Source organism: Aethalodelphis obliquidens, unplaced genomic scaffold (assembly GCF_003676395.1).
Source record: "Aethalodelphis obliquidens isolate GAN/ISIS:26980383/991018 unplaced genomic scaffold, ASM367639v1 scaffold3, whole genome shotgun sequence".
Classification (NCBI taxonomy): domain Eukaryota; kingdom Metazoa; phylum Chordata; class Mammalia; order Artiodactyla; family Delphinidae; genus Aethalodelphis; species Aethalodelphis obliquidens.
Genome location: NW_020837947.1, coordinates 30,406,070 through 30,415,147, shown reverse-complemented (window position 1 = coordinate 30,415,147; position 9,078 = coordinate 30,406,070). Strand labels below are relative to the sequence as shown.

The window sequence follows — 9,078 nt, the reverse complement described above, 5'->3', positions numbered from 1 at the left end:
GGTACTGTGGTGGGTGCTGTGTTGGGCACTCTGTTGGGCACTGTGCTAGGTACTGTGCTGGGCGCTGTTGGGCTGGGCACTGTTGTAGTAGAACTGAGCACAAAGCCCTGTTGGCTTTGACTCTATCTGCACAGGCCCTTCCTCACCAGTCCAGCAGATTCCTCCTGGCCAGCTTCTGGAGGAGCTGCCTGTGAGGGGCCCCCATAGCGTGGTGGTACCTCTTCTGCTTCTCTGATGTTCTCTTCTTAATCACGGAAGCCTGGCCTTAATCTAAAGAGGGCTCTGGAGCTCCAAACTCCTGTTATTGCTCGCGCTTCACATCCGACTTTCCAAGAAGGGAAAATGACCTTATATTGAGCAGAAATGGTGATCTGTAGACTTCTGTCTACAACTGCCAAAGACTAGGGGATTTCTCAGACTCCATGTGTGTTGAGGGCAGGTGACCAAGTGCATTGACAGTGCATCACCTGGCGTCCTTTAGACAAGCACAGCTGAAGGTCATTTGCTTAGGCTCCTTCTTTTTCTTGGCAGTGGTGATCGTAGGGAAATACTACTGTTCTACTATTTCAGGCAGCCCAGTATTCAGTCAAGCCTAGGAAAGCAAAGGAAAAAACAAAGAAACCAATAGATCATGTTTTAAAAAATCTTGGTGTTTATGTTTTAAGATCTCAGGAATAAAGCCTACAAAGTGAACTTGATTCGTATTTAATTAAAGATGATTTTCAACAGTTCTAGTTTGATATTCTAGTAGGAACATTTATTACCTAAAGTAGGTTAATTCTGTATTGGAAAAGCAGTTCCTAAGATTAGCCACCATTTTGGATTTAACCAGGGCAACTTTTGTTATCTTGATTTCAAATGTTCTATTGATAGAGGTAATACAGAAGTGACATGAATATAGAATTTGCTGGACTTAGTATTTCTCTTTTTGACTATTTCAGGAGAGACCTTTTTTTCTTTTTCTTCTTTACTTCATTAGTCAGCTGTTTTATTAAATGTGTGACATCATGCAAACTGCTTAATATATCTGAGCCTCAGCTGGTTCCCCTTAACTTGGAGATATTACTAGTACCCTACCTTATAAGACTGTTGGGACAATTTGCGAGGATTAAATCCCTCAAATCTTGCAAAGTGCCAAGCACAATGTTTGTCACAGAATAAGCCCTCAGTAAACGTTCGTTAAGGTAAAATTTTCCTTTTCATTCATATCTAAATATTTTTACATTAGCACATTGACCAAATATTAGCCCCTTAGCCCAGGAGGTTTCGGGGTCATGCACTATGCAGATCGCATGGAAAGAAAAGAATGTGGTAACAGTTTCTGTTAACAGACTTTTTCTAGCAAAACGCATACTATTGTTATGTCACTTGTGAATGATTTATGACTTGTGATTCTGTCCTTAGGATCCCATCATTTTCTTTTTTTTTCTTTTTGCCATCAAATTGCCACAGTTGGGAGTATAAGTTCTTGAAAGAAGCAAAGAATACCGTTAAGGAATTTGATACCAATTATTATTGAGTGTGCATATCTAAAACATCTAAGCAGATTATATTAATATCCATGAGAAAGTAGAAATATTTATGATAAAATAATAAATTAGGCTGCTGAATAATAAATTAGGCTGCTGAATAATAAATTAGTCATTAAATCCATCTTGGATTTAATGACTTTATGATAGTTGCAAAAATAGTGCCTGGAAAATGTCTCTGTAGGACATGGAGAGATGTGTGTGTGTGTGTGTGTGTGTGTGTGTGTGTGTACACATGGGCAATATTGGCACTGCAAGAGAGGGAAGAAAATTTAAGTTTCTAGTTTTTGCCATTAAAATCATGAAATGAAAGAGAGGAAAAGAGAGAAAGGAAGTGCTGATATGTATAACACGAGGATGAGAATGGCGTGGCTATGATAATATGACACAGCCTCACATCAGGAATGATACTGAACCTACCCTGTACATACGAGAAAATTTAACTTTATGGAATTCAATTGCTAGAAAAGACAATTCCAAAATAAAGAGAACTGTGCAAGTGGAAAATGAAATATCCCTTTGAATGATACAATTGCATTTAATAGCTACAAAAGACGTGACCTAATTTTATGATACTAACAGTCAGAAATGTGGTATTTCCTCTGTCTCTTTGGAGAAAGTGAGGCACAGCGAAAGTGTTAGGGAAGCTGAAGAGAGAAACTTAAAGGTTGGGTAGGGTTGATAATGGTACCAACGTGACCCTTGCCTGTTGGGAAATAGTCACCTTGGCAGGTGGTTTGGCAACCTTCTTTCTGTCTCTCTGCTTCTCCCCTAAAGTCCTCCTTCAGGACCCTGGTATGCCACAGATGAGACCACCTTTCCCACGCTGCCTGTCTTTTCCCCCTCTCCAGTTTGGTGTAGAGTTCTGAAGAAACTCTGTCCTAAAGATTCTTATTCTTATAAGCGATCTTCCTGTGTGTCTTATTAGCACACTTACTGATTTTCTGAGCTGTCGAAGGCTTTGTACCTGGCTTCTGTTCTTCCATTGAACCCTAACTCCTGCCACCATCATGAGTTTACCCCAGTATCCACCAGAACTTACTTCTAAGTTCTTGTTGCCAGCATCTTTAAAGCCAACCAAGACTTGCCCCAAACCTTGCCATTACCTAGAAATGCCCCATCCCCTCAGGCCCTAAACCATCTGCTGTCTCCTGCTCTCTCTCTCTCTCACTTACCCTTTATGTCTATTCTTTGACCTGATTGAGACCGGGATCTCTTGCCCCCTTCCTTTTCTTCTAAACACACGGCTTCCTTCTCTATGACATCATGTTTTAGGTCAACAGTCTCTTGCTAGCACCTCTGGCGTTCAGCCTCCCAATCTTTTTTCCAGCCAACTGCCCTGCCTTAGTTGCTCCTACACTGCCTGCCATATATTTGTGGTCTCCAGTCTCAGCCAGGCCCTCAGTTCTGCTCTGCTGTGCTTTTAGTCTTTCTGGTCAGCCCTTTCCTATCCGCTCCTTGGTGTCGCTTCCAAACCTCCCCGCTTCCCTCAAGGTTCCTACCCTGCCCTCTCCCTCCCAGCACATCAGTCCTCCTTCCTCCACGAGACCATCAGGCATGAGCCACTCAAGCCTTCCTCCCCAGCACTGATGGGTCCTCAGCCCCATATTCACTCTAGCTTAAAGCTGCAGTGTTCAGTTCTGTAGATTCTGGTTACATATGACCATTTAAATTTAAATTCATCAGAATTTAAAATCCATTTCGTTAGTTGTTCTAGTTGCATTTCAAGTGTTCATATGGCCAGTGGCCACTGAATTGGTTGGAGTGGCGAACCTTAATGTCGTACAGAAAGCTTGATTGGACGGTACTGATTTAGACAGACTTCTGCTTGTGGTTTTGGTCCTTCTCCTGTCTACTGTGGAACGCTTTCACTGTTTCTCATCTTTCAATTTCTTTTTTTTTCTCGCAGCTTCTTCTCGGCCTATAAAGACATGTAAGTTTCTCCCACATAAAAAAGAAAAATCCCTGATTCACTTTGTTATAAAGCAGAAACTAACACACCATTGTAAAGGAATTATACTCTAATAAAGATGTAAAAAAAAAAAAAGAATACTCAAAAAAAAAAAGAAAAATCCCCAAACAAAATAAAACAACCTTCCCTTTGTCCCTTTATATAGTGCTTTTTCACACTCTGAAGCTCCTGAAACACACACATACTCATAGCCCATGATGACAAACACACACACACACACACAAATCCTCTGTATTTACTGTCCCCATATACTTACCAGGCAGCCCACTGCAATAAGGCTTCTGATTCTAGCACTGCAAATTGCCACCAAACAACCTACTCATTGCCAAACCCAATGGATTCTTTGCAGTCCTTACATAACTTGATTTCTCTGTGGGTTTTGTAGTTGAGTTCTGTCCTCTCTCCATCTCTTCGGCCATTTCCTTCGGTCTCCCTTGAAGTCTTATTTCCCTCTGCCTGCCCCTTTGATGAGGATGCCCCATAGTCTTTTGTCCCTGGTCCTCTTTTTACTTACATGTTTTTCCATTGCCACATTGTTGATGGTTCCCTGCTCTCTGGATTTCGACCAGAAACATTTGTGCCATGTACAGGATATTAATCTGAATGTCCTACACAGACCTTAAAGTAAGCATATTCAAAGCTACACTCATTGCCCCCACCCCCAAATCTGCTCCCTTTAATGTTTCCCAGTCTTAGTGATTGGAACCACCATACCACCATATTGAAGCCTGTATATTGTTTGATATTCTTTTTTCTCTTTCACCTCTTATATTTAATCAGTCCCAAAGCTCTGTAGACTCTACCTTCTCATGATATCTTCCCAACATATCATGCCATTGGCATCTTTTGTCTGAATTACTGCGTTAGTCTTTCTGTTATTAACTGGTCTTTGAGCTGCCTTATTTGCCCTTTCCAATTTATTCCCTGCACTGCTGCATGAAGAATCTATCACTGCAAAGTATTTACTCACCTGCTTAAAACCTTCACATGGTTTCCATTGCTTCCAAGATAAATCCCTTTGTCTGGTTCCTATCTTCCCCATTCTTATTTATCACTACCCACCACCCCACCCTTATAAATTTTTATTTCCTATTTTGTTCCAGTCAGTTTCAGTAAAGTAGTTTCATCATGCTAATCATGTCGTTATAATTTACTAATCTTGCGTATCCTGCACTTGGAGGAGCTGTAAAGTGTGTTTACACCAAATGAACTTTTGACTATAGTAGGAGCTTGTTTTATATTTGTTCCAGTACATATATACTTACAGATACATACACAGTGGAATAAAAAATTTATGGAAACAATATTTATCGTTACTATATGTGATAGCTTTGGTATTTTAAAATCGATTACATTCCATTAAAAAAAATGCTGATCTTGACCTCCATGATACTGTGATTTATAAGAAATATATTTGGTCCTTCAGATGACCCAAATGTATTTCTTATATATACTCAGTCTTTGTGCCATTTCTGGCTCACGGCTTTCGGAACACTTGAAATTTCCTAAGGGTTGAGAGCGATAAAGGTGTCTTTTGTTATATGAATGAGGTGACTTTTGGAAGCACCTAAGCATGGAGCTGGTTGCCATTGGCACCAACCATGAGATTAGAGGGTTGGAACTTTCTGTCCACTTCCCCCCCTCACGCCCCCATTATACCAGACCTCTGGGGAGCTGCGAGGGGCTGGAGGTGGAATCAATTACCAATGGCCCATGATTTAATCAACCATGCCTATGTGATGAAGCCTCCATAAAAACACAAAAGGACAGGGTTTGGAGAGCTTCCGGGTCAGTGAACACATGGAGGTTTGGGAGAGTGGGGTGGTGTGCCTGGAGAGGGCATGGAGCTCAGCGTGCCTTCCCGTGTACCTTGCCCTATGTGTCTCTTCCTTTTGGCTGTTAAGTAAAGTATTTCTCTTGAGTTCTGAGAGCTGTTCAAGCAAATTAATAGAAAGCAAGGAGGGGGTCATGGGAACCTTTGATTTATAACCAGTTAGTCAAAAGGACAGGTAACAGCCTGGCCTTGCAACTGATCTCTGAAGTGGAGGACAGTCTTATGAGACTGAGCCCTTTCATTGTTCAATCTGAATTGTTTGTTAATGTGGGGAAGCCTACACACACACACACACACACACACACACACACACACACACACAACACACTCACTGGAATAGGGTCTAAGAACCCTTGCAATCTCTAAGCTTATTTTACTGTCTAAAAGAACCCACACATTAGAAATAAGATATATAGATATAGCATTGCAATCCCAGTTGATCAGGATAGCCTGTCTGAATAAGCATTGGAGGGAAGTGGAAGGTCATGTGAGGATGTGAGGTTTGGGGATGCTGTAGACATTTGGGAAGCATTAAAAGAGCACCTGTAGTTTCTGGGAGACCAATGTGTGGAGTGCAAGTGAAATACAGAGTAGAGATGCAGAGAAAACCCGGGTTCTCGGTACTTAATCAGTTTTATCAGTTTCATGAGCCATTATGTCCAGCCCCGTTTTTTTTAATGGGTTCTGGGTATTGTACTCCAAAATGTCCTAGCTGATACAGACTTCACTAATGTGAGAGAGGGAATAGTTTTACTTTCACATTTATATTTTCTAATGTAATCACTTATAACATTTCCTAATTCTTTCATAGTATTAGGATATAACAATGCTTTCTAACCCACCCCTTTTAAAAAAAAGACATAATGGAATACATAGAAAATGATCATATTTTTATGGCAGTTTTGGGCAAAGGCTTTCTAAAAGTTCTAAAATTTTGGAATGGCAAAGGTATAGAAATTCCTTTGGTTTGAAGATATCAAAGATCATAGGGAAGCTTGCTGGAAAATTGCTACTTAAAAAAAAAAGTTTTTAGGTAATTTAAGGTATTTCTTGGAAGTTGATTTCTGAGTATTTGTGAATAACCTCTCACACAGCATCGAGTACAAACAAATCTGCCATTGAATGAATTCCTTATATAAAGTTTGAGAACTAGCTTGAACTTTAAAATAGCCTATAAATATGCTATATTTAGCTATAAAACTCACAATTACTAAGGTTTTAGGAACTATGGTGATTTATATTATAGCGTACTTCTATCAATTTATTTATTGATCATATAAATAAAATATCTGAGGCTCATGTATTCATATCTGGTAAGTTTGTGGTTTTCAGAATACTAGGGAATACAGTGTTTATTTCATTCAAGACATAATTTATTGAAGTAAAAAATTCTCTAAAAAATTGGATACAAGGTATGTAGGAAAAGTTGCTGGTTGGCTGGCTGACACATTTTCTAAAAATTAAGGCAGTTGTCAAAATTGCCTAACCTTAGGCATAAGAAGATATTAGTGGAAAATTCTTCCAAGCTAATAAATTTGTTCAAATGCTCTAAATTAAAACTCAGTCAGACATTTGTTATTGTTTCCCTTTCAGTGAAATAAATAATTCACAAATATTTTGAGCATTTGATATATTTCCAACATTGTTTTAAACACAGTGGGATATCAAAAGATATCTGGTTCTTGCTTACAAGGAGGTTATGATCTATTTGCAGAAGCAAGTTACACATGGACTAAGCAGTAAACCCATGATCTTCACAGTTTTCTGACATGGTAACCACACGACACTGAAAACTCTGGAGGATCGGTGTGATGTAATGTTTCATGACCCAAAAGTTTATTAGAACTTTTGAAGAACTTTGAGGTATAGATAATGATAGAGCCATTTGCTATGAGGCTTGAGAGCTCTTTCTCAAGTGTCAGTGGGTGAGTGGTGAGTCATTAAGTGGTCATGGAAGGATATAGCATTAAGTGTTCTGTAAGTGAAGAGGAAGGAGAAGTAACCAATGTGGAAAACCCAGCGTGACCTTTTAACGGATATAAGCTGGGTTAAAGGATGAGCAAGGGCATTCCAGACCTTAGGAATGGTGTGAACAGTCTTGACTTTGTGAATGTTGTGACATATATGGAAGAGAATAGACGGGCTGTTTGGACGTAAGCCAACATGGGGATAAACTGGAAGGATTAAGGAAGGGACTACAGTGCAGGAACTGCAATCCTAATTTCTTTCTTTTACTCTAATGTTGAATATATTAGTTTTAGTCCTCTAGTCTTTGGAACATATATATTGCTTTATAATAGTTTTTAGGGCTTAGAGAATGTTAAGAATACACTTGCAGAATTATAAGGAATGATTAAGAGAGTCTCAAAACTCAGAGTTAGTAATGCTGAAATTATTGTTATGCTCTGTTTCTCTTCTGGCTTTAAATAGTATCTATTATTTTTTCTCTCCACAACCTGCAAAGCGCCAGGGATATGGAAAAAACACAAAGCACAATAAACATTTGTTGAATTAATGCATCTTTCTTGAGAGCAGACATTATATTTCTTCTTTTTTGTGATTCTCCATGACTCCTATATGGCATTATGCACACAGTGAACATCCCATAACTATAAAGTATTGAAGATGTTTATGTTACCAAGAAACAAACGTGACTGAAACCAGTATTACTTGCTCAAACTGTCTAGAGCATTCTTTCATTCATTCAGCCACTCAGTAATGGGTGCATTCACAGGACACTTCACTAAGAACTTTTAGTCTGAGGGTGATTTTATGCCTTTTACAGGCTGGCCAACTCTTACTGATCCTTCAACTCTCAGCGCACATGTCACTTTCTGTTTTAGCATTCCAGACTGGGTTAGGTGCTTATCCTTTCATAACCGTGTTCCCTAACTGTATGGTAATTTGCTCCAGACGGTGCTCCACAAGAGCAGAAGTGAGTCATTCACCTCTTGGTCCCTAGTACCAAGCCCAATACCTTGTTTATAGACGTCACTTGATGAGAGTTTGTTGAGTAAATGTTTGTAGAACAAATATAATCTTTAAGGATGGTGCTGTCAGATATATGGCTTTGAATTGGCAATTTGGCTTTTAAGTATCACATTCAGAAAACTAACTGAAAAAACAAAACTGCCACAGTTATAACAGTTTGGAGACAAATGTGAGTCAACAAGAAAGAATAATTAAAAAGTCACAAAAATGTGATATAAAATATAAGATGAAAAGTACCATTAATAAACTATTCATATTATGTGGGTATGTACATTTTTTTTATTGTGGCAAAATTTTACTGTGTATCTAGTAATTAAAATATAATTGTTAATGAAGGGGTGATGTTTATTCAATGTATGATTTAATAAAGACTGTCTTTTTAAATAACTAACTTAAATAACACTCAAAAGTTTATTTTTGACGCTCTCAAATCAAATAAGTAATGATTGTTATCTTTAGGCTACAAGTGGAGACTGATTAGATTTAAAATATTTTTCAAAAACTTAGCAGTGTTGTTTGTAACAAATAAAATGGAATCCACTAGCATGTCCTTATTTATTTGATTGTGAGTTTTCCATCCCCACCAGAACTTTTTGAGAATAAATAGAATCTACGTGTAAAGTAAAATTTGCTTTATAATCAGACATGTGCCTTTACGCATTTGGAAGTTAGAGACAACTCACAAGTCTTGGATTGGGTGAAGGCAATGATGCCACTTCATCCTCAGAACGCCATTTGGAAGAGCAGTTAAA

General features: G+C 38.7%; 1 long non-coding RNA gene across 6 annotated transcripts in view; it reads left to right on the top strand.

Moving 5' to 3' along the window:
- The window catches only part of LOC113609180 (uncharacterized), a 278,992-nt gene that overhangs the window by 11,744 nt on the left and 258,170 nt on the right, over positions 1–9,078 (top strand). The window lies entirely within an intron of this gene.